This window comes from Schistocerca serialis, chromosome 6 (genome assembly GCF_023864345.2).
Source record: "Schistocerca serialis cubense isolate TAMUIC-IGC-003099 chromosome 6, iqSchSeri2.2, whole genome shotgun sequence".
Taxonomy (NCBI): Eukaryota; Metazoa; Arthropoda; class Insecta; order Orthoptera; family Acrididae; genus Schistocerca; species Schistocerca serialis.
Genome location: NC_064643.1, coordinates 464,531,267 through 464,557,254, shown reverse-complemented (window position 1 = coordinate 464,557,254; position 25,988 = coordinate 464,531,267).

Below are 25,988 nucleotides of genomic sequence, written 5' to 3'. Positions count from 1 at the left end.
CCTGCGGATGCTGCGAGACTCTGTGACGCAGGTCGTGACGTCCGTTGTGACGTACACCGCTCTGCCGCCGCCGCGACCCTCCACCGCCCCACATTCGGTCGCTGCGTGGTGGCCGAGCATTTTTATTTTTCCAACTAGCTCGCGCGTTAAATAACTCTGTGTCGGATACACGTATGCTTATCTTTTTCGTTTCTGTTGAGCGTTTTCGGGATTGAAGCAGTGAAGGTATTGCGTCAGTAGAACTTTATTTATTTATTTATTTTTTGTACTTGTTCTCTTATCATGTAAATCACATCTAGAGGTTCAGATACTTTCAGAAAATCATCTATTATTTTCCATTTATTGGGCCTACGATAGGCTTTAGGCTATTTTATATTAAGATAGTCGAACGTCCAGGAAATACACTGACGAGAAAAAATCGCGTCTCCAAGGGGCTGTGTTACATAAACGAAAGTTGGTAGGCAAGTTTATACATCTGAAAGATGATGTGAATTCAGATTCCGGGCCACTCGCATAAGAGTGGCGCTAGTCGCGCGACTATGTGGATGAAAATCACGTTTGTTTTAAATACCCGCTCTAACGGTCGTGACTGACCGTTGAGATTGGACGTTATGAGCAGATGTCTGTAAGGCGAACAATGACGCCATTATCAATACCTCATTGAGTCTACTAGAAGCTGGATGGTCCTTTTGCGATACTGCAGAACAACTTGGCAGGAATGTAGCCACAGTACATGATTGCTGCCAGAGATCGTCACGAGAATATACGGTCGCAAGAAGACCGGTACCCGAATGTCCACGTGGCACTACCGAGACGGAAGACCATCGTGTTCGGCGTATGGGTCTGGCGCATCGCACTGCATCTGCAGTAGCTACTCGAGATGCAGTTGGCACCACAGTGACGTATCGGTTACTTCAAAGACAGCTCCGAGCCAGACGTCTTTGAAGCGCGCATTCCACTGACCCCCAAACCACAGCTATTGCCGTCCAGAGTGGCCGAGCGGTTCTAGGCGCTACGGTCTGGAACCGCGCGACCGCTACGGTTGCAAGTTCGAATCCTGCCTGGGGCGTGGATGTGTGTGATGTCCTTAGGTTAGTTAGGTTTAAGTAGTTCTAAGTTCTAGGGGACTGATGACCTCAGAAGTTAAGTCCCATAGTGCTCAGAGCCATTTGAACCATTTTTTGAACCACAGCTATTTCCGAGAGCTCGTCGGAGGGCAGTGTTTAGATCTGTTGGGTTTTCTGATGAAAGCTGCCTCGGTGCCAATGATGGCTGTGTGTCAGTTAGGATTAGGCCAGTGCTAAATGCGTTGGACCTACACCTCGAGCTATGGCCTTGAATGCGATTTCACTTGAGAGCAGGAGCACTCTCGCGGCTATTCCATGTACCCTGACCGCAAATTTGTACGGCAGTCTGGTGATTCGAACTGTTTTGCTGCCATTCATGAACAGCATTCAAGTGGGTGTTTTACAACTGGATAGCGCTCACCAACATACGGCTGTTGTAATCCAATATGCCACACTGACTATTGGTATGTTGCATTGGCCTATTCGATCACTAGATCTGTCTCCAAGCAAGCACATATGGGATGTCATCGGATGACAACTCCAGAATCATCCACAACCAGCATTAAAATGTTCAAATATGTGTGAAATCTTATGGGACTTAACTGCTAAGGTCATCAGTCCCTACGCTTACATGCTATTTAACCTAAATTATCCTAAGGGAAAATACACACACCCATGCCCGAGGGAGGACTCGAACCTCCGACGGGACCAGCCGCACCGTCTATGGCTCGAGCCCCCTAGACCTCTCGGCTAATCCCGCGAGGCACAACCAGCATTAATCGCTCTATTATTGACCAACCAAGTGCAACAGATATGGTGCTCCATCCCAAAAACTGACATTTGGCATCTGTACAACACAATGGATGCAAGTCTGCGTGCTTGCATTCAATATTCTGGCGGTTACACCGGTTGTTAATGTACCAGCATTTCACATTTGCAACGGCTTATCTTGTGCTTACATTTACCTATGATGTTGCAAAGTTGACTACTTAAATATTTTACCTAGATAATTGTATTCCCGAAATTTCATTACTCTACACAAATTGTTTCTTTGGTGTTGCGATTTTTTCCCGTTAGAGTAGTAATGAAGTTCTAATTTGTATTTCAATCTTCTTGGCTTCATAGTTTCCTCTACTTTGATTTAGCAAATGTGATAGTTCCCTCGTATTGATCTCGAATGACTTTTTGTAGTATTTTGTACTTAGGTCCGCAATGGTAAGACATGGAACTCGTATTCGGAAGGATGGTGGTTCTAAGGCCCGTCCGCTTGCACAGATTTAGGTTTCTTTTGGGTTTCGTAAGTCGAGTAACTCCTTGTCACGGATTTTCTCCTCTATTCCTGTCCAGGCTTGTGTTCCGTCATTGATGATCTTCCACGCGACATCGATTCCTAATCTTCCTTCCTTCAGCTTAATAACATAAGTAAAATCAGTTCTTATACATCTTCCTAAATGACTGCTGAACTAAACACAGTTAGAAATACAACAAAATGTAAAAATGTAAATTACTACTTGTGGCTGTGATCTTTAGTCCTAATACTGATTTGATGCAGCTCCCCATGCTAGTCTATTCTGTGCAAGCGTCTTCATTTCTGCATAGCTTGCTGCATCCTACATCCGTTTGACCTTTCTTATTTCAGTCAAGCCTGGCCTCCCTCTACAATTTTTGTTCTTACAATGAAATGAATACCCCTAGCTGTCAAGGGGGACAGTTGAACAGTCCGCAGCTCGTGGTCGTGCGGTAGCGTTCTCGCTTCCCACGCCCGGGTTCCCGGGTTCGATTCCCGGCGGGGTCAGGGATTTTCTCTGCCTCGTGATGACTGGGTGTTGTGTGAAGTCCTTAGGTTAGTTAGGTTTAAGTAGTTCTAAGTTCTAGGGGACTGATGACCATAGATGTTAAGTCCCATAGTGCTCAGAGCCATTTGAACAGTTGAAAATGTGTGCCCCGGCCGGGACTCGAACCCGGGATCTCCTGCTTACATGGCAGACGCTCTATCCTTCTGAGACACAGAGGAGAGTGCGACTGCAGTGACTTATCTCTGGCACGCCTCCTGTGAGACCCACATTCCCAACTTATTGTCCCGCACTATATTCATAGTGCCCCTGCCCATTACACTCATTACTCGTGGCTTTTTGCCGATTCCCGTAAGAGTACGGGCACTGTTTGTGCATCCGCACAGAAGAAGATGGTCAAATGGCCGGTGAGCCTTAACTATATGGTATTTGTTCTTTCGGACATGTCCGAAAAAACAGATAACTTTATCAATTTCGATTCACTCAGTATCTCATAATTAGTTATTTGTCCTACCAATCTAATCCTCATCATTCTTCTGTAACACCATATTTCAAAATCTTCTATCCTCTTTGTACTCATCTCTGCCCGCTGCGTCGTATTTGTCACATAATGACATTATTATACTATATATTGTGAGACCGAAGACTCTGATGTGTCTGATTATATTGTTTATTACAATAGGCCTCTTTCGGCATGATTATCGTCTTCAGGTTCTCTGTCAGAAGTATTAGGTTGGTGCATAAGTTCATAGCGTTTTTGTTTTGAATGTTGGTATTCCGGTTGTTGTGGGTTTATTTATCGATTGTCATTTTTTATTTGTAGTTCTCTCTTGCTATTTGAGTTTATATATTATCATTTTATCATCTGGAGATTGTGAGTGGAGCTGCGGACGATATAAAGTGGAGTGCCAAGTGGAGAAATCGGAACATTTCTACATCTACATCTACATCCATACTCCGCAAGCCACCTGACGGTGTGTGGCGGAGGGTACCCTGAGTACCTCTATCGGTTCTCCCTTCTATTCCAGTCTCGTATTGTTCGTGGAAAGGAGGATTGTCGGTATGCTTCTGTGTGGGCTCTAATCTCTCTGATTTTATCCTCATGGTCTCTTCGTGAGATGTACGTAGGAGGGAGCATAATTCTGCTGTTTGAGTTCAGTAGATGGTTGACAGCAGCGGAGGTAGCCAGAAACATATGTATTTTGGGTGAAGCCACTGAACAGAGCACGGCAAGAAAATGGTTTTCTCGTTTTAAGGAGAAACGTTTTGAGATTAGTGACTCTACACTTTCAGGAAGATCTTCCGAGTTTGGTGATGATCGTTTAAACCCCTCGATTCACAGCGATCCACGCCAGTGAGCTCGTGAACTGGCAAATGTGATTAATTGTATCATTCCACCATCGTGCGACATTTGCACGCAGTGGGGAAGGTTCCAAAATCGGGTAAATGGGTACAGCATGCTGTAAACCTAACTCACAAAAATTAGCAGGTGGCCCATAAGTGCGTCTCTGCTTGCTCGTCATCAACTGGCTCGTGAGAAACACCCACCATTCCTATCCTGTATCGTTACTGGTGACGAAAAGTTGTGTCCTATTGCTAAAATAAGGAAAGGAAAGGAATGGTTGAGCCCAAACAAAGCAGCAACTCACTGTAAAAAGACCTGCTCGCATCTACAAAAGATGTTGTTATGCATCTGGTGGAAAAGCGACGGTGTGGTGCACTACGAATTGCTTTCCCAAGGTGTAACTGTCACTGCTGACATTTATTGTCAACAACTGGGACGTCTTGCAGACGCAGTCCAAGAACACCGACCACGACGACTTCCTGAAGTGACGCTACTCCACGATAACGCCCACCAGCATTCTGCTACACTGATACGGGAGATGAGTTGTGAAGTCATTCCACACCCTCCTTATTCACCTGGTCTTTCCACTCTTTATCGAATAACCTTCAAGGAACTTCCTTTCCGGATGAAAATGCGCTCCATACATGGCTCAACCTATCATATAATTATGCTTTACTATGTACATAAGGTGGCCTTGATATTCATATGACGTCATGACTTCAGTTACTGCCACATTACTTTACATGTTGAAGATGTATTAGATGTTAAATTTTTTGTTAGGATAGTTATTTATGTAGTTGTCGAATTATGAAACTTTATTTCACGATGATGTCTCGTGACAGCTATATGCACAGTTGTGTAAGCGATGTTACATGGCTAGAGACAGTTTGTTTCTTTGGTATTCTCAGATCATATCTCATCTCGCACACTGCGGCGGGGCGGGGTTGGCGGGTCTCGTTTTGCGATTTATTTAATGTCCACCTACCTGAGTATAGTGTCCATTCACCACCCGTTGCTCTGCATTCGTAGGTACTATGTAGACGATGAGAAAAGCAGCGTTGAAGAAAACCACCGTCCATACGTACGATTACGAAGTCCACGTGACACCAGTAACAAGATAAACCCGTAAATCTCTATTCATAACGGGCAAAGTAGGTGCTTCCTCCCTTCATTTATAGCGTTTGTTTGTAGATACTGGTGTTTTATTACGGTTCTTTTCATTTATTGGGTCACCAAGCCCACATTTACGTCGGTAGTACATCTACTTCTAGTTCGTGCAGCTTATATCACACGTAAGACAGCCAGAAATGTGCTAAGTCCAACCCGAAATATTACGAGATTCACACAGGCAACACACTGTGACAAAACGAGTTCACATTCGGTCCTTTTCAGTGGATTCTTCGAAAGAAGATGCACACCAAAATGTTCTGTACATGCATACGGAACACGCCACGCAGGATATTCACAAATCACTGGCTGTAGCCTTTCCAGCAGATGGAATCGACTTCGTCTTCCCAAGTGCACCATCCTCTCATTGAATTGATAGCAGATTCGCTTATGATGATAATTACAGGATCCAAGTCTCAAATGCAATAACGAATTAGCGTAGAAAATCAGTTATGTTCTTTAAATAAAGAACTCAATCGTTCATCTCAGCATTTGCCAGCATTAAACACAGCTATGCAACTCAGACATTTCCCATAGTTAATGCCTTTAAAAGACATCCTTCTTTTTCTCCTAATATGACCATAGAGATCATATGATACACGTATCTTTAATCGTTGATTGTGCAATACAATGTTCTACACGTCCTGTAGTATCCATCTATGGTTGCAGTTTACAGTCGTCTTCACGTAATACGCCTCGAAAGAAGTACAGCTATATTTTAATGCGCCAACTCATATGTAAATTGTCGGAAGGAGAAGGCTTCCTCTAACGTCCGCAAATTTGGAACGAATTTACTTTCACGATAAACAAATATTTTGTTGCAAAAGAAAGAATTTTATTACTGTGTAGTATTCCAATTTACCCATTTGAACGAGGCGCTCACAAAACGGCTGTCAAAAAGGCAGTCCAAATTGACACTTCATTTCTGTTAATGTACAAAAAGGACCAACATAACAAAGTTTTATTAATAGCAACATTATTTCTGTACCATTCTGCGTAATTTGCATACCTCCTTGTAGTCACAGTTAGCTTTATAAAAACAGCAATAACACCAATGCCATAAATATGACATATCTGAAGCAGTCTCCTTCGGACTGATGGTAGTTACAGGGCAAGAATTTCTTCGCTTATCATTGGAGCGTTATCTGTAGAGCAGTGTCAAACGCCCCGTCACTGGGGTAGATGTGGGTTTATTAATTTATTTATTGCTTATTTAGCCTGAGCAGATTACGACCTAAATGCTCTCTCTTACATCTGACCAGGAAAAACCCAAAACATATTACATAACAGCCACACTAATAATAATTTGCATTATTAATAAAAATAATAATTGGCAATAATAATGATGATAGTAGTAACATTAATAATGACGATAAAACAGCGGATGAATTAAGAATGATATTAATTAGCTATTACTTAAGAACATATATGATAATAATTTGCATTATTAGCAAAAATTAATAATTTGCAATAAGAATAATAATAGTAGTAGTAACACTATTAATAATTTAAACAATGGAGACATTAATAATGATACTGTCTAGGCACTAGAAAGAGTGGAGGAGATCATGAAGGAGGAGAGTATTGAAGTGAACGTGACAGTGACTGCTCGAAAAGAAGAGAATTTCAATAGAGAATATTTTACACAAGGGGAGGGAAAAGTGGAGTGGGAGGGAAGTTTGCAGAGAGTGCCCTGCAAGAAGAGACAGCTATTGTGGAGGGCTAGTCATCAGCTGTCTTCCGAAGTTTGAAAGGAGTTTAATATCCGTGATATTTTGAGGAAGATTGTTCCGAAGTCGGCTTCTTGATACAGAAAATTATTTAGAGAACATAGCAGTGTTGTGTAGGTTAATTAATTAGTTAGTTTCATGTTCCATACATCCAATGAACAATTTCTTAGGTAAATAATGTGGAACGATTAGTATCCGTAACATGTATGTGTTATTAGTTTCAGTGGATGGCTACGTGCTGGTGATTTACAGGTTCCTAAATGGCACACTGGCCTAAACTGAATATTAACTTATGCAGGTATATGTAAAACTAGTTTTCTTTACAGGCTATCAGTTTTTAAATAAAATTCGTCTATGGAATAAAAGGACTTGCCTAGAAGAAGTGATTGACTTTGGATTAGACTTAAAACTTGTTGTACAATCTGCTGGCGTTTTTATGTTGTTGGGCAAATGTTCAAACATGTTTGTTGATTCATATTGAATTCATTTTTGAGTCACAGGCAGCTTTAATAATGAATAATAAAGGTAATTTTTACTTCTGTTTTTGTTGGTATGGTCATCACTATTTTTCTCAAATTGGGATGCATTAATTATGATGAATTACATCAGTGGACCTACAGAGTGTTTTTTTCTAAATGAGGGAAAAGCGCAGGAAATGATCCATAATAGGATAAGAATCAAAACAGGTAAAATGTTCATATGGCCGGAAACATGTTCCAAGAGAAGGACACGTGTCTGAAGGTGGAGATAAAAGATCTTTGACAGTGACTCTAGTATCAGCACCAGGCAGGTGGCCCGCCAGCAGGGGTTAAGCCAGAGGACCGTGTGGAACATGCTCCACTACAGTTGCCACTATTCATATCACTTACAATGTGTGCAGGCTCCGGATTTGCCTTTGCAGCGACGGTTTACTTGCTGGTTCGCCGCACAGGCCACCGTAGTGCTGGAATTTCTATCATCCATCCTATTTACAGATGAGGCTATCTTTACGATGGGCAGTATTGTCAACCTTCCAGACAAACACCTGTCAGTTATGGAGAATCCTCATGATATGGTGGCAATGAACCGTCAGCTCTAGTTCAGCCTCCTCGTGTGGACAGGGATCGTTGCCGACCGTCTGGCCGACCAGTAATCCTTTCACAGTTCCTCACAGGCGAGACTTAACTGTACTTCTTGCGGATGACCCTACCTCCTCTGCTGGATGACGTGTCCTTTGTGGCACAAAGGGTGAAGGGTCTGCTGCATGATGATGCTCCATTGATTGCTCCCTTGAGCGGGTAACAGTCACTAGTACAGGCAGAACATTCCTATTTACCTGGTGTATTCTCATGTGTGTTTCCAGTCGCTGAAACCTGAACACATTTCAGGCCATATTTCCATATGACCTCTTTTACTCCTTAACCTCTCAGGGATTCTTTTCTGCAGTTTGGCCAATTTAGAAGATGCTGTTACATGCCTACTTGAAGAGGTGTGAACAAAATGACTTAATTTCAACTTCACATTTCATTCCTGCTGCTCGCTTTTCTGTAGTTAACAGTTCCTTTCCAAGTGATGCGTTGTCCCAAATAGTTATTTCATAACACATAACAGAGTGGAAATGTGCAAAATGTATTAGAAGGTACACTCCTGGAAATGGAAAAAAGAACACATTGACACCGGTGTGTCAGACCCACCATACTTGCTCCGGACACTGCGAGAGGGCTGTACAAGCAATGATCACACGCACGGCACAGCGGACACACCAGGAACCGCGGTGTTGGCCGTCGAATGGCGCTAGCTGCGCAGCATTTGTGCACCGCCGCCGTCAGTGTCAGCCAGTTTGCCGTGGCATACGGAGCTCCATCGCAGTCTTTAACACTGGTAGCATGCCGCGACAGCGTGGACGTGAACCGTATGTGCAGTTGACGGACTTTGAGCGAGGGCGTATAGTGGGCATGCGGGAGGCCGGGTGGACGTACCGCCGAATTGCTCAACACGTGGGGCGTGAGGTCTCCACAGTACATCCATGTTGTCGCCAGTGGTCGGCGGAAGGTGCACGTGCCCGTCGACCTGGGACCGGACCGCAGCGACGCACGGATGCACGCCAAGACCGTACGATCCTATGCAGTGCCGTAGGGGACCGCACCGCCACTTCCCAGCAAATTAGGGACACTGTTGCTCCTGGGGTATCGGCGAGGACCATTCGCAACCGCCTCCATGAAGCTGGGCTACGGTCCCGCACACCGTTAGGCCGTCTTCCGCTCACGCCCCAACATCGTGCAGCCCGCCTCCAGTGGTGTCGCGACAGGCGTGAATGGAGGGACGAATGGGGACGTGTCGTCTTCAGCGATGAGAGTCGCTTCTGCCTTGGTGCCAATGATGGTCGTATGCGTGTTTGGCGCCGTGCAGGTGAGCGCCACAATCAGGACTGCATACGACCGAGGCACACAGGGCCAACACCCGGCATCATGGTGTGGGGAGCGATCTCCTACACTGGCCGTACACCACTGGTGATCATCGAGGGGACACTGAATAGTGCACGGTACATCCAAACCGTCATCGAACCCATCGTTCTACCATTCCTAGACCGGCAAGGGAACTTGCTGTTCCAACAGGACAATGCACGTCCGCATGTATCCCGTGCCACCCAACGTGCTCTAGAAGGTGTAAGTCAACTACCCTGGCCAGCAAGATCTCCGGATCTGTTCCCCATTGAGCATGTTTGGGACTGGATGAAGCGTCGTCTCACGCGGTCTGCACGTCCAGCACGAACGCTGGTCCAACTGAGGCGCCAGGTGGAAATGGCATGGCAAGCCGTTCCACAGGACTACATCCAGCATCTCTACGATCGTCTCCATGGGAGAATAGCAGCCTGCATTGCTGCGAAAGGTGGATATACACTGTACTAGTGCCGACATTGTGCATGCTCTGTTGCCTGTGTCTATGTGCCTGTGGTTCTGTCAGTGTGATCATGTGATGTATCTGACCCCAGGAATGTGTCAATAAAGTTTCCCCTTCCTGGGACAATGAATTCACGGTGTTCTTATTTCAATTTCCAGGAGTGTATTTTCGACTGTATCCAAGACGCAAATATATAAGAGCAAAAGTAGCTGAACTTAATTGTTTGAGAAACTCAATAACAAATTTCTGCGAGTTCAGTCTTTGATCAATCTGTACACCCAAAATTTTTGGAACATGCTATCCTCTTTACTAATGTTTGATCATGTGTTACATCAGTTGTTGGTATGACTCTATTTGTTGTACCTAAGTATTGTCAGCTTTCTAAAACCTTAGGGATAGCCCATTTTCTGAGAACCACTTAATAAGTCTTTGAAAATCATCATCAATTTCTTCTATCACTTTCTCTCTAATCTTATTTTGTGAAACACTAGAATCAATTGCAAAAAGTACCAGTTCTGCTTGATGAATGTTAAGTGGAGGGTCATTCATATGTAATAGAAGTGGACTAAAAGGTGAACCCTGTGGGACATTATTTGCGATTTTTTTCCCCAGTCACTAAAGTTTTCTCTCGTCTTAACATTGTTTGAATAACTCAACCACGGCTTTGCATAGAAACTGAACCATGGCCCAATGGGAATTTGAACTCCGACCATAACTAAAATCCAATGTTTTAACGACTGCAGCACGTTTCTCTTTGTTACCTAGCACCTGTGCCTTCTGTAATAGTGGACAAGTCTATGTAAGATTAGGTAATTATAGGTTCAGACCTTTTTCAGCCGTTGTCACTGTAATTAAATGACGTCATATTCCTCTTTGAAGAGGGATGTGGTGTGGGACAGTTACCAAAAAGAATTTACTTTCAATTAATCTAGACTATGAAATTTGTTTTTGCCGTCCATATTTCTGCCAGATGTATCTTTCGATACTTTTCCAGAAGCGACAATGGTGTTCAGTGGCGACGGATCAGCAGATAGTCGACCAGTAACTATATCAAAAGGAAAGACCCATTGTGAAAACGTCACATGGACTATAAAGGCAAGTACATTCTAGGTATTACATGCTTTCTAATATGATACTGATAATTATTATTTCCTCTCACAGTTGTTATTTTATAACGAAATTTTTTCTCTCTCTGTTAATGTTTTCTTGAATTCCTGAAGCGAAAAATCGTGTCAGCATATCTGTCCAACATGTCAGTTAAGGACACACTCAGCTATTATTACACTGGTGTGATTATTGACGATAATTATTATATATGGATATTTATTGCAATAGGCCTGATCTGCACTGCAGTAGCAGTGACCATTTGCACGTCGTTGGCTAATTGCGAGCACTGAAGATACATGAAATGACGATAAGGTGCAATAGTTATATTCGTAACTGCGTTTGATATGGGGCAGCTAAGATGTGTGGGGATGTAAGGAAGTGAAAGTTCTCGCCCTGTATGCTGTTGGACTAACATGTTTGATCCTCAACTGAATAGCGATGTCCCGTCACTTATGCCTTAGGGTCGGGTCTCATACACTCACATTCATACGTCGTCTTACCAGAAAATGCATGTAGTCGGCAAATGAATGTTCATGGTGTCTGCCCCATAAGTATATGCCCATAGCTTGGGAGCACAGACGGTACAGCGTTAACAAATTGGATGAAAAATATAACTTATTCATTAAACGTACAATTTCAAAACGCGCTAGCGAAATGAATTTACCAACTACACCCGGTTGCATGTAGTAGTTCGGTCGGATCATACCAAATCCAATAACACAAACTGATTCTAAAACATCTATCGGGCATAGGTTTTATAACACTGCCAGAGTTTCCGACGTAGTTTCACAGACCAGAGTTTAATTTATAGTACAGTGCAAGTTCACACACACCTGTGTTCTTGTAGTACAGCGTACTAGCATCAAGCAAAGTTAACACAAGATTTTAAGTATCGCTAGAAACTGAAAGTTCATGTTTTATTCCCTGGTTGTAAATGTGACTAAGTCCAAAGCACCACTTCAGAGCAGAAATTTCTTCACAACGATGTAGTCTAATGCTCACATGAAGTTAATCTTTCCAGAAAAGTTTTAGAATCCAGGAATCACTTGTGATGCTCCAATTCCAGCCTTGAAAATGTCTCGGTTGAACTGCGCAGTGATCCACTCAGAAAGAGTTTACTTCCCATCACTCACTGAGATTTTAATCAACTGGAAAACATTTAAACCATGAAGCACGTAATGCGCGTTCTTAAATAGGTTCTCAACTCCTCCCTGCAACTGTAATGCTTCAACCGCCTAGTGTACATCTTAGAAAAGGCCATTCATTTAAATTTACAGATTCATTCCGATAAGATTACTACAACAATATTTTGTCTTTTCATGCTGTTCATTTCGAAACCTTATAGTCGGTTCTACACCTGTTGATTCTCCTTCAGTCACAAACATAGTTCGTCAGTAGTCGTAAATCTGTCAGTGAATTTTATCCATAGTGGATGCTGTTGAACTCCGTGACTGTTCCTGTATAGGTTGTATAAAAAATTCCGCTACCAGTCACAATAAAAGGTTATTTATTTGTCACACAACCGGTTTCTGGCTTGCGCCCATCCTCAGGTGTTTATACATTCATGTACATGTTTATATTGTTGGAGGTCACTGTATAAATACAAAAAATTTATTTGCTGGTGACTAAACAGATACAAGCGGGACAATTGTAAGTGGCAGGGCAGCATTTGTCGAAAATATATCTGTACTTACATAAAGATGAAGCATCATTATTATAGTTACGCTGTGGTGTCAGTTTTTCCACTTAGTTACACACTTATTATCATTTTCACGCCCATTTTTCAGTTTTAAAAGTTTAGCTGCATATTTCACTATTACGATGTGCACTCGTGAAATACATTGTGTTAACATAGAAACATGTGAGCTGTGATCAAAGAACTTAGACGCAGCAGGTGTAAAGAAGTTGCTCATACAGAGCAGACAGTGATCTCCAGCAATATAAACATGTACATGAATGTATAGAGACCTGAGGATGGGCGCAAGCCCGAAACTGATCGTGTGACAAATAAATAACCTTTTATTGTGACTGGTAGCGGAAATACACAGGAGGATGGGCGCAAGCCCGAAATCGGTCGCGTGACAAATAAATAACCTTTTATTGTGACTGGTAGCTGAAATTTTTATACAACTGCAATCTGTCAGTCTATCGCAATACATCAAACAAAGAAAACGTATGTAAATATTACTTTACTGATTAATAGTGCTGTCATTCTAACGTTTCTGTTATGTGATTTTCAATTATGCTATTAAAATTTGCATATTTCTTACCATCTTTGAACCACAGTCAGTTACTATAAAAGCCCTTTCATTTGATTGATAATTTTACTGACAAATATATCTTATATCTCAAATGTTTTTACAAAGGAAGATAGGTACTGTTTATGTTTACTTTGTGCTGTCCTCTTACGTGTACAAGTCTGAAATACTGCGTTCTGGCAGAATATGCGTGTTGCTTACTTTTAACTCGTGTTATAGCATCTGAATCACTTAATGAATCGCCGCGATATACTGCCCGACAAAAAAGTGACATGATCGGATGTCAACGTAACTTCATACACGCACACACCATCAGCGGGAATGTGAACGATTAGTTGCAATTCCCTGTAAGAGATAGGACGGCCACCAGTGTACGTTAGTGTTATTCGTGCTTAGTGCTGTTACCACGCCTGGAAGGGGTTGTAAAGGGAAGGAACTGGGTTGTATGGTGTCGATCTCTGGGGAGGATTCGTTCTTCCATCGTTATGGAGAGGCACAGCGGTGCTACTCCTGGCGCCGTTGTGTGGGGAGCCATTGCGTATGCCTTCGGCTCATGGCTGGTAGTGACTGAGGGAATAGTGCGCCACGGAAATGCTGCGTCCTCATGTGCTACCTGTCATGCGACAATATCGTGTTGCCATTTTCCAGCAGGACAATGCTCGTCCACATACGAAAGATGTCTCTACGATCTGTTTGTGTGATGTTGAAGTACTCTTGGGGTCAACAGATCCTGAGAACTGTCGCTGATAGAACATATGTGGGACTAACCCAGACGTCAACTCCATCACAATGCCAGAATCAGGGACATTAAATAGCGTTTAAACAATTGTGAGCCAGCTTGCCTAAGAAGAGAATAAAAGAACTTTATGACATTCTTCTCAACTGAAACAGTCCGTGCAGTTGGGTCAGGGGGCCACAACTTCATACTGCCAAGTTCTTTGCAAATTTGACTCGATATTTAATCAGTGAAATAACATCATACACCCTCTCAAACCGTGAAGTTTCATTTCGTTTGCTTCTTTGGGTGCTTCAATTTTTTTGTCAGGCAGAGCATTTCATTATATCTGAGGCTGCTCTACAATACATCTTGCCTACGCAAACCATGTTGACAATCTGCTCGGTAATGAGAGATAATATATCTCTCCCATCAGTCACTGCACTGAGTGTCAGCTTGGCTTGGGTGAGCACCACTGTCTCTCTAATATGTAATCGAATTGCTCTCCATTGTCATTAAACATAATCTTTGTGTACAGGCAAGGGACAAGCTTGAACCAGTACATGTCAAGGTCCGGGGAGAAATTCGGGATAAAAATGGTAAGTATGTTAATTTTAGTTGCTGTGGTTATTAATTCTTGTAACTTTCAAATTTTTATTCCGCTGGAGTTATTTTTGTGTGGGTCATCTTGTTTAGCCCCTCATGTGTTTGAGGTGACTGCTTCCTGTATTGTTTATTATTAAACTAACAGCTGAGTGGAAAATAGGCCGTTAGTTTATGGAAAAGCCCATTGTCAGTATAAAAATTAATGTGTAACTTTTCCACTTTATTGTTGCAAAACTCACAAGAATTCTCGTTTCACTAGCTATCGAAAGCCCTTAAAAACTACATTTCACTGAAAAATTGTGGTTGCTTAAATATCGTTTTAGAAATGGAAGTTTAGCATGTTAATCATATGACAAAATAATCTCCTATTTGCTTGCTATCACGTTCCAAAAAATTTTTTTGTTATCTTAAATTGTTTAAGAGATACAAGGGATAAGGCGAATATTATTTTCTCGCCATTTTGTCTAGAATGCAGACAGATAGCGATATCTTTCCAAGTTTAAAGAATGGTTCAATATGTTATACACGTTTCATATGCAGCAACATATGTCGTAACATGCACCAAATGTTGCTTCATAGTGACCCATATTTCTCACTGCAAATTTTAAGAACTTCTTGCAGTACTTTACCTACTCTCTAAAATCCCAATAACTATGATCCTTAACGAAATGATAGGAGTTCATCATGAAACTGACAACTAAAACTACAAGATGTGAGAGAATCAATTTTATTTTCGAATAGTTTCTTTAAAACCGTTTGAGAAAGATTGCCGATCGGCTGGTGGGCACGTGAAATTCTTCTTCATCTGAAGAGTTAACCGGCGTTGTCTGACAGTTTCAGCCCTGCAGGCTGTCACGTTAGACCTCAAAAAGGATTCCTGATTGTCCAGTGCAGGTAGTATTCAGGGAACCTTACAAGGAAAATAGTACCGAATCTATCAAGCAAAACGCGGACAGCTCCCTGCATGCAGCTGGTTAGCAGCTGACAGAGCGTGCAAGGAAGTCGTCGTTCGAGCCAGCAAGTAGATTAATGGAGAATATTATTCCATGTGATATTGACTTTCAGTACAGGATAAGTGACGCTGGGTAGTTGATGCAGGATTGCAGGCCGGTGGCGACCCAGTGCAACTCGGCTGTCACACATGCACCCCAGTTAGCTGGTGACAGTCCTCAGCATGTGGCACATGACCCAGTTACACAAATTGCTCCATAAGCACCCTGGAAGAAGTGGGCGTCTTTTGAGGAGATCCATAAATCGATCAAATTTTGCATCTATTCACATAACCGGAAGTATGGTCAGCCAGGCCGTGAGCCATTGATAAAAAAAAGGTGGTAGTCACAGGGATCAATGTCTGAAGAATACGGCGGGGGTTAGGACTCCCCATTTCAACGTTTGCAAGTATGTGTTGATGGGTTTTGCGACATGCGGTCGAGCATTGTCATGTTGCAAAACTACTTTTTCATGTCTATCGCTGCAATGTGGCCGTTTGTCTTTCGTGCTCAGATCAAAGGCGTCAGTTGCTTTCGAAAACGGTTTCCTGTTATTGTTTCCGTAAGTTTCAGTAGCGCCGAAAACCTTTCTCCTTCACCCCCCCCTCCCCCCCCCCCCCCCCATGTTCGTCTTCGACGTCAAAATCACTGTTCTTGAAGCGTTAAAACCATTCTCTGCACGTTCTTTCGCGAATAGGTGCCTCACCATAGATGTTCCCATCATTTTGTTTTAAAACTAACCGCAAATGACAAAAATTGGGCTCACGAGTTGACGTAAGCAATCAGTAATAACTTTATGATGCTATCACAAATCGCCTAATATTTTGAAGGCGATATATTTCAAATGCCTGTCCTTATTGTATGACACGTACGAACTACCATGTGCACCACCACATACCGATACTGCCAGCTATTGCAAAACGGCGGAAGCAAAGTTGTAGACATAACACCAAGAGGACACTAGCAGTTCAGATGTTGCTCTGGATGTTCAACATTTCTGCTGTGTAACACAAATACCGCTTGTTCCCTAGCCAAGCCAGTCGCTCCATTGAATATCCCTGGGATTTCGTCCGTCAGTGACTTACTCTTGACTCTCGTCGAGTAACTTGATGTTGAGCTGAAAGTGATATTCTTCAGTCAAATTTATTCTTATCTTATTTGATTCTACGATGTATAAAAGCAATCCAAAATTAGCACACCGGACAAAGTACTGGTCACCCCCTAAAAAGAGGACACTGGTCTCTTTGGAGTGCTAATGGTATAGAACTGCCATCAGGCGGTCTTGTCAACCCTCAACGCTGACTTAGGTATCGGCAGTAAAGTGGTTTGTACCTGAGTCGGTTGTGTGGTAACAACACAATAAGATGGGTCGCTGTGGAGACGTGACTTAATGAGAGAAAAGGGCTATCTTGTTTGAACTTATTGATGACCATACCATGAATAAACATACCAGATTTGTTGGTGTACCAACACAGACTCTCAAACGTGTCTACTATGTTTGGTGCACCACTTGCAGTCACGTAATATGGCTTAACAACAGTGGTCGTAGAAAGATCCTAACAAACATGGACTCGAGATTAGTGTCACGCCCTGTCACTGAAAACTGATTTCGAAACCTACAGGAATTGTTGCTGTCAGTGAGTACATGTCAACCAATATCAGAGCTAACTTTCGGGAGAGAACTGCATTCAGTAGACTGTTCAAGTCGGGTACCACACAGGAGGCCATTCCACAGTGGGGGAAACAAACTGGGCTATAGATCATTGGAGGTGTATAGAGTGGGACCCAAGTGCCATTTTTCAAATGATGCTAGGCGTCGAGTGCACTGATTGGACAATGAGGTGTTTAACCTGTAGTGTGTGGAGTGTGTAGTTCAAGTCGAACATACACTGCACAACAGAATTAATGAATCACTTTTTCGAAAAACTGTAATTTTCTCCCACTGAGAGGAACAAGTTTGAAATTTGGCTCAAAGGTGCCTACAACCTTGCTCTGTAATGGTTCAGAAGTGTGGCGCCCTCAAGCTCGGTGACGCTTCAAACAGCAAGGTATCCACACTTGCGAAAAAAGGCACTAAATTTCAACAAAATTCTGACCAATGCCACTGTAGACGTGTCACGTGATGGAGAGGTCTCGCACCGCCTCTTTTACACATTACATCCCTTCTTTTGATGCCTCTGCGACGGAGGAAAGAAGCGCGACGCCCAGTGTTGAAATCACGCGATGTTGTTATGCATGGCCGAGGAAAAAATTTCAGACACACCACCATTCAGAATCGAAACGAACAGGCCTCAGGGAGTGACACAAAGCGTGCCAATAAAATAAACCCTTTCCTTGAGACGTTGATTCCCACATTCTTCACGTCGTAAACGACAGTTCACAGTGCAAAGATGTTTCCGACAATCTTTGATAATGCTAACACGCTCAGACGTTTCACCCTTTCTGTATGTACTCATAGGCCTGCATCGCCATTGAACATGATCACAGCTCTTTGGAGGGCACCAATACCCGAATTTTTGCTCTTGTGGATAGGTTGGAACCAATATGGACGATTCAAAACCATTTGACGATATTTGAACGTGATTAGAAGCAGCAAAGGAGCCTTATGCTTTTCAGTGCTCCTGTTTCACATCCCTATAAGATCCCCCAGTCCCAAAAAACACTCGATAGCAACTACCCGCATTTATTGCGACTTTTAAAAAAGTATTTTTACGTGTAGCCTGAGGCGCCTGCAGGTTCGCCGCCACTTGATTTGTATGAGGTCAGTTGCCTACCTGCAGGCTCTAGGAGTATATTGCAGGTTTTCTCTTTAATGGCACATTATTAAAATATTGGATAAATGCGAACGGATGCCACCTAAGGTTTTGCAAACTAGGGAAACGTAGAGGGACCCTTCGCCGTTGTATTCTTGTGTGTGTCAATGTCGCACCCCTCTGTGATCACGCCACAAGGGGGTGTGAAACAGGAACACTGAAAAAGCATAAGGACGCTTTGCTGCTTCAGATCACGTTCAAGTTTCGTCGAACGGTTTTGAACAGTTTGTAGTGGTTCCAACCTGTACAGGAGAGTAAAAATTGTGGGCTCGCTGCGCTCCAAAGAGATGCGATCATGTTCAGTGGGGATGATGATGACGATGATAATGTATGGTTTGGGGGGCACTCAACTGCGCGGTTATCAGCGCCCGTACACATTCCCAATTTGTGCACAGTGCAATATAGTCATTTAAATGAATGATGATGGAATGATGAGGCCAACACAAACACGCAGTCCTCGGACAGAGAAAATCTCCAACCCTGCCGGGAATTTAGTGGGGATGCAGCTTCTGTCCAGAGAGAAGGGTTAAAACGTCCGCAGGTGTCAACAGTGTCTAAGGTTGTAAAGAAAGTCTTCCTATTGCCCATCACACTGCGAACCGTCCATCACGACTGCGAAATGTGTGGGAATCAACGCCCCAAGGAAAGGGATGGTGTCATTGACGCCCTTTATGCCTCTTCATGAGGCCTTTTCGTTTCTATTGAGCGGCGGTATGTCTGAAATGTTTTCCTCGGCCAACCATGACAACAGCGCGTGGTTTCAACGCTAGGTGTCGCGGTTTTGACCTTCATCGCAGAGGCGTCAAAAGAGTTAAGAGGGGCTGTGACGACCGCATCGTACGACACCTCTACGGTGTCGTTGGGAAGAGCTGTGGTGAAATTTGGTGATAACGTGACATTATCAACCCACGTTCAACGCCACACGAACTTCTGAGCTGTGGCCGTTTTTCCGTGTGTGTTGCCACATCGCTGTTCGAAGCGTCGACGAGACTCAGGGTGACGTCGTAGGGCGCCCCACATTTACATCATTACAGGGGAAGGTTGCAGCCAACTTTGAGTCAAACGTCAAAGTTATTCGTCGGAATGGGAGACATTTAAGGGGTTTCGAAAAAATGATCCTTTAATTGGGTTGCGCAGTGTAGTTCTGCGATGCTTTGAGGGTGTTTCTCGTACCATTAGTAGGCCAACACATTCATGTTAGCGTAAATAGGAACCGACTTGTTTATTTTAACGTTCTCTGACAGCTATCTGTTTACAGTGTACATAAAACAGCAATAACCAATGAGAGAATGTGCTTGGTCATGCCTTCTGTTCTGTTCACCGTGTCTTATCACTCTGCTACCTCGTGTGTCAGATGAAGTCGACGATTGCTGTCGGTAAAGCAACAACTTAGATTCCTTTTAGTTTTTTTCGTTGTTTCTCTGGGCGGCGTATTTATTTGATAAGACAGAATTTCCTAAATTAGTTGCGAAAGTGCCCAGAAAAGTGGCAAGACTATTACCATCCTGCTAAGAAAGCCATGTACTACACGTTAACGAATAGCACCTGAATTTATCCAGATCGGATATTATCTGCATGTACCAAAATGTAACGCTGTTTTTGGGTTTGTAAGCGATTATAACCTCCAAAACGATCTAGGTAATTAGTAACTTTTATCCCATGTTTCTCTGTTCCCTGAACAGAACTCTCGTTTCGTGCAATAATTCCTTTAGTTCTTAACGGGAATTAGTAATACTTTTAGCGCAAGAGATGTAGCAATTAAAAGAGAATCCGCAGGCTGATTTTAAAGTTATTTGTTTACTGTTTTGTAAAACATTGAAAAAGCCGCAATGAAGCCCCACTGCGAATACTGGTCTCAAACAGGGGATGAGTAAGTTGACGTCCGTAAGCAGCTGGAAATCGCCTTGGCTATTGTTAAACTGCCGCTCGGGATTAGCCGAACGTTCTGAGGCGCTGTAGTCATGGACTGTGCGGCTGCTTCCGGCGGAGGTTCGAGTCCTCCCTCGGGCATGGGTGTGTGTTCAAAAATGGCTCTGAGCACTATGGGACTTAACATCTGTGGTCATCAGTCCCCTAGAACTTAGAACTACTTAAACTTAACTAACCTAAGGACATCACACACATCCATGCCCGAGGCAGGATTCGAACCTGCGATCGTAGCGGTCGCGCGGTTCCAGACTGAAGCGCCTAGAGCCGCTCGGCCACTCTGGCCGGCATGGGTGTGTGTGCTTGTCCTTAGGATAATTTAGGTTAAGTAGTGTGTAAGCTTAGGGACTGATGACCTTAGCAGTTAAGTCCCATAAGATTTCACACACATTTGAACATTTTTTTTATTGTTAAACCATTGGGAGCTTCCTAAGAGTCGGGTACCAGAGATACCAAAGGTACCTCAAGTTTTATCCTCTCCTGTGATCCTGTCTGTAGTACAGGACATAAGGGATCTATCGGTATTAGTCCACTAGAGTGAGAGTGGCGAATCAGTAGTAGAGCTTGGCACCCCGTACAGAGGAGGCAGGGGCAGAAACCTCTCAGCAACAAGTCTGAGGTCCTGTCTTTCACTGAAAACGAAACTGGCAGTGAGATGAACGTCACCTGTTTCGGAAACCAGCTGTGTCGTGAGTCAAGACGAAGCAAATGCAATAGGCTAAAGGTCAATTAATCGTCAGTAGTTCAAATGTACTTCTGATGAAAACTGCCGATACGGACACCAGGTGCACTCAGTGGAAGTGGGGTTCTGTGTTGCTCCAAAGCACTAATAAGACATCATTGAATTAACAGCATTTATTTCCGAGAGTTTTACAATCACTCTGTGTTCTTCCCAGAGCGACCTAGCAGCGGACATGCTGTGCTCGCCTTGCACAGGTGATGATATGATGATGATGATGATGATGATGATGATGATGACAGTATTTGGCTTGTGAGACGCTCGACTACTTGGTTATCAACGGTCACACAATTTCCTAATCTTTTCACTGTCCAGTCTCGCCACTTTCCCGAATGATGAAATGATGAGGACAACACAAACACCCAGTCCCAGGGCGGAGAAAATCCCCGACCCGGCCGGGAACTGAAGCCGGGACCGTTGCACAGAGGGAAAGGGTAGTGTGTCAGCACCCGGCGAGGAATCTGCTGGCACAGCCCCAGGTCAATGGCGAGGCCCCGTCGCCGGAGGGTGTGGCGGCCGGAGAGTCACTGCAGCCTGACGTTGCTGTGGACGTCTGTCCGAGTCTCAGCGCTCTCGTTGAGAGCAGCTGCGCTTAGGCGCGGCCACAATAATCTGCATGCCCCTGTTGTCAGTTGCTGGGTGATGTCGTGTAGGCAGAAGACCCAACTGCGACATGGAGGATAGACTATGAGGCGATGCCAACATGCAGCTAGTAAGGTAGTACTTTTACTGCTCCCAAAGTAACCCACTCGCAGATGGGCAGATCGGTTCTTCATCCACGGAGGGTTGGCCTGCCCCTCGTTGTTTAGATAGTCAGGCTGTGATTGTCAGGAATGTAGCTCACAGAGTTGATGTTTGTTTGGTTTGACGAGCGCTCAACTGCTCGGTCATCAGCGCACAGAGTTGAAGTTTCGTCCACAGCCAGATGGCTGCGGACTCCAAGCAGTGGACTCCAAGCTGGCAGCGGCTGGCAACGCACTGTCGTATTCACCAGGTAATCCCCAAAACTAGCTGGCCTTCCATCCGTATCAGTGATGCAGATGGAGTGACCAGACTCTGAGAGTGAGCGGAAGGTACAAAAAAATGGCTCTGAGCACTTTGCGACTTAACTTCTGAGGTCATCAGTCGCCTAGAACTTAGAACTAATTAAACCTAACTAACCTAATGACATCACACACATCCATGCCCGAGGCAGGATTCGAACCTGCGACCGTAGCGGTCGCTGGGGTCCAGACTGCAGCGCCTAGAACCGCACGGCCACTCCGGCCTTCGCAGAAGGTACATCTACATCTACACGGATACTCTGTAAATCACATTTAAGTGCCTGGCAGAGGGTTCATCGAACCACCTTCACAAGTCTCTAGTATTCCAATCTCGTATAGAGCGCGGAAAGAATGATCACCTATATATTTCCGTACAAGCTCTGACTTCCCTTATTTTATCGTAGTGATCGTTTCTCCCCATGTGGGTCGGTGGCAAAAAAATATTTTCGCATTCGGAGGAGAAAGTTGGTGATTGGAATTTCGTGAGAAGATTCCATCGCAACGATACACGCCTTTCTTTTAATGGTCTCCAGCCCAAATCTTGTGTCATTTCTGTGACACTCTCTGCCATATTTCGCGATAATACAAAAACGTGCTGCCTTTCTTTGAACTTTTTCTATGTACTCCGTCAGTCTTATCTGGTAAGGATCCTGCAAATAAAACGCAGCCTTTGCTTAGCCTTCCCCACAACATTTTCTATGTGTTCTTTCCAATTTAAGTTGTTCGTAATTGTAATACCTAGGTATTTAGTTGAATTTACGGCTTTTAGATTAGACTGGTTTATCGTGTAACCGAAGTTTAACGAGTTCCTTTTAGCACTCATGTGGACGACCTCACGCTTTTCGTTATTTATGGTCAACTGCCACTTTTCGCACCATTCAGATGTTTTTTCTTAATCGTTTTGCAGTTTGTTTTGATCTTCTGATGGCTTTATTAGTCGATAAACGACAGCGTCATCTGCAAACAACCGAAGACGACTGCTCAGATTGTCTCCCAAATCCTTTATATAGATAAGGAACAGCAAAGGGCCTATAACACTACCTCGGGGAAAGCCTGAAAACACTTCTGTTTTACTCGATGACTTTCCGTCAATTACTACGAACTGTGACCTCTCTGACAGGAAATCGCAAATCCAGTCACATAGCTGAGACGATATTCCATAAGCACACAATTTCACTACGAGCGAGGCGAGGGTTTTATGGTAGCCGAACATACCATGGCCATGTACTGGTGTGTGTCAGAATGTGCTCCTGTTTTGGAACCAGTCACCGTTCTTGGCTGGCCTAATGTTTAGCTTCAGAGCTACAGAGTGTCCTTTTATGCAAAGTTTACAGCTTGAAAAGCATTTTTGCATCGTTCCTAGGTGTGGTAACTACATCCAGCTCATTTGACAAAATTATCGTTTTGTCCGTTCTGCCCTGTTGGGAAGATGCTGAATCACGTGTTCTTGACACTGTCTCTCCTACAGTCTGAGGCAGAAAACTCACTATGGTACTTGTTTGTATTTCAGCTCTTCCGAGTGTTGACATTGGTTACGCCACTGTCACATACTGGAGGGATGTAGTCCACTTAGTGTTGTCAAAGTTGGTTATTCCTCAATTACAATTCTGCTGTGAAAAAAAGGAACTATGCCTATCGTCTGGAATGAAGTCATACAAGGATAATTTCAACGACTGGCAGAGAAGGCTGAGAAGATCAGGCTTGCACACATTGTTATAACGAAGCTCACGACTTGCAGCATTCTTCTCAAAACAATCGGGGCCTCCTGACTCTGAGACAAGTGGAAGCACTGAACCAAAGACTTCGAAGGTTCTGCGACTTCCTGCACTTATGCCATAGGGTTGATAATTGTACAATTCCCCTAAATGGCCCATGTGTGCACTATACATCAGAGGCTGCTACCAAGGTAATTGACTGTTTGTGGGGGTGCACAAAAGGATTTTTTTTAGATTAGGCGACTTTCCATCCAGTGTAGATAAGGATAGCTGTAGGGAACTCGTAAATGTCAGTATAAGATACAAAAAAAATACGCAGTACAGGCGAGAGTGTTAAAATCATTGTGATTATCTGCCGAAGCATTCTAAACGAAGTGCCAGAGTTTGAAGTGATCCATTATACAAGGCATGGAAAGCTGGTTAAAGCCTGAATTTGATAGCAGTGAGATATTCGATGATAACTTAAGTGCATATTGTGGTGTCACCGCCAGGCACCACACTTGCTAGGTGGTAGCTTAAATCGGCCGCGGTCCATTTAGTACATGTCGGACCCGCGTGTCGCCACTGGGTGATCGCAGACCGAGCGCCACCACAAGGCAGGTCTCGAGATACGATATAGCACTCGCCCCAGTTGTACGACGACATTGCTAGCGACAATACGGACGAAGCCTTCCTCTCATTTGCCGAGAGACAGTTAGAATAGCCTTCTGCTAAGTCCATGGCTACGACCTAGCAAGGCGCCATTAGCCTTACCTAGTTTGAGAGTTATCGTATAAATGTCTCAAGAAGAACGTTGTAAACCAACAAAGAATAAAGTTAAGTATATTCCAAAGCTACGTATTTTCTTTATAGCAGTCATAACGTATCCTGTTCCAGACTTGACGCCAGTTGGCGTGTGTGTACGCGTGCCTTTCGGCTCCCTTCTCAGTGTGGCGTAGCTAGCTTGTTACGCCACAACACATATCGATAGTATAGGTCATTGGTAAAAGGAGGAGGCATATTAGTCACGGAAAACAAGAAACTTACTTTCAATGGGACTGAAATTGAAACTGTATGCGAGATTGTCTGGGGAATACTCAGTATCAAAGGTGGACATAAATTTATATTCGGATCCTTCTATCGACCAACCGACTCCAAACCTCAAGATGTGAGTTCCCTAATCATATTGTTATAGTTGGAAGAGACTTTAACCATTCAAAAATGCAACGGGAAAATTACAGTTTTGTAAGTAGTGTGCGTGACAAGATGTCCTGCGAAACATTACTCAATGCTTTGTATGCTACCTACTTAGAACAGATTATTCAGAATCCCATTCATGTTGGGATTATATTGGATCTAATAGCAACAGACTTGACCTCTATGACGATGTCCACTGTGAAATTTTCATCAGTGACCATGAGGCAGCTGTAGCAGTAATGATTAGCAAAGTACAAAGATCAACCAAAAGAAGTAGAAGACTTTCTATTTTTAGTGACCTAGATAAAGAGGCAGCAGTATCGTATCTCAGTGAGGAATTCCAAACACTTAGCTCTGGAGAGGAGCATGTAAAAGGACTGTGGCTTAGGCTTAGAAGAATAGCTGACCACAGACTTAATAGATATATACCTACTAAAACAGTTCATGGTGAGAATGACCCTCCATGGTGCTGTAACTTCCTGTGTACACTTTGTGGTTCCTTAGTGGATACAGGAGTACGGAACAGACGCAGTTCGTGGACAGAGAAATCGGGTATTAATTTATTCTACGTCTAATATCAAATAAAAAGTAACAAGTAAATTTGTTTGCTGCAGTTGCAGCGTCAGTTGCTAACAGTTGATACGAATGTTGAAAAACATACACGTACAAAGGTTTACAATTCAGTTCTTCTTCAATACAATAACGGTTCTATAGATGAGGAACCCTGATCGCTATGAAAATCTGTAAATGTTATGAACTGCAAACACACAAAATTAGTAGTCAAAAACATCATTGGTCCCGGGTTCGAAACCCGCCATCGCTTGGATTTTGATTAATAGTTAACATTGGCAGTCGAAGACTTCCAGCGTAAGAACTCACCATCATTCTGCCAACGGCCTTGTCAAAGAGGGCGGAGCAG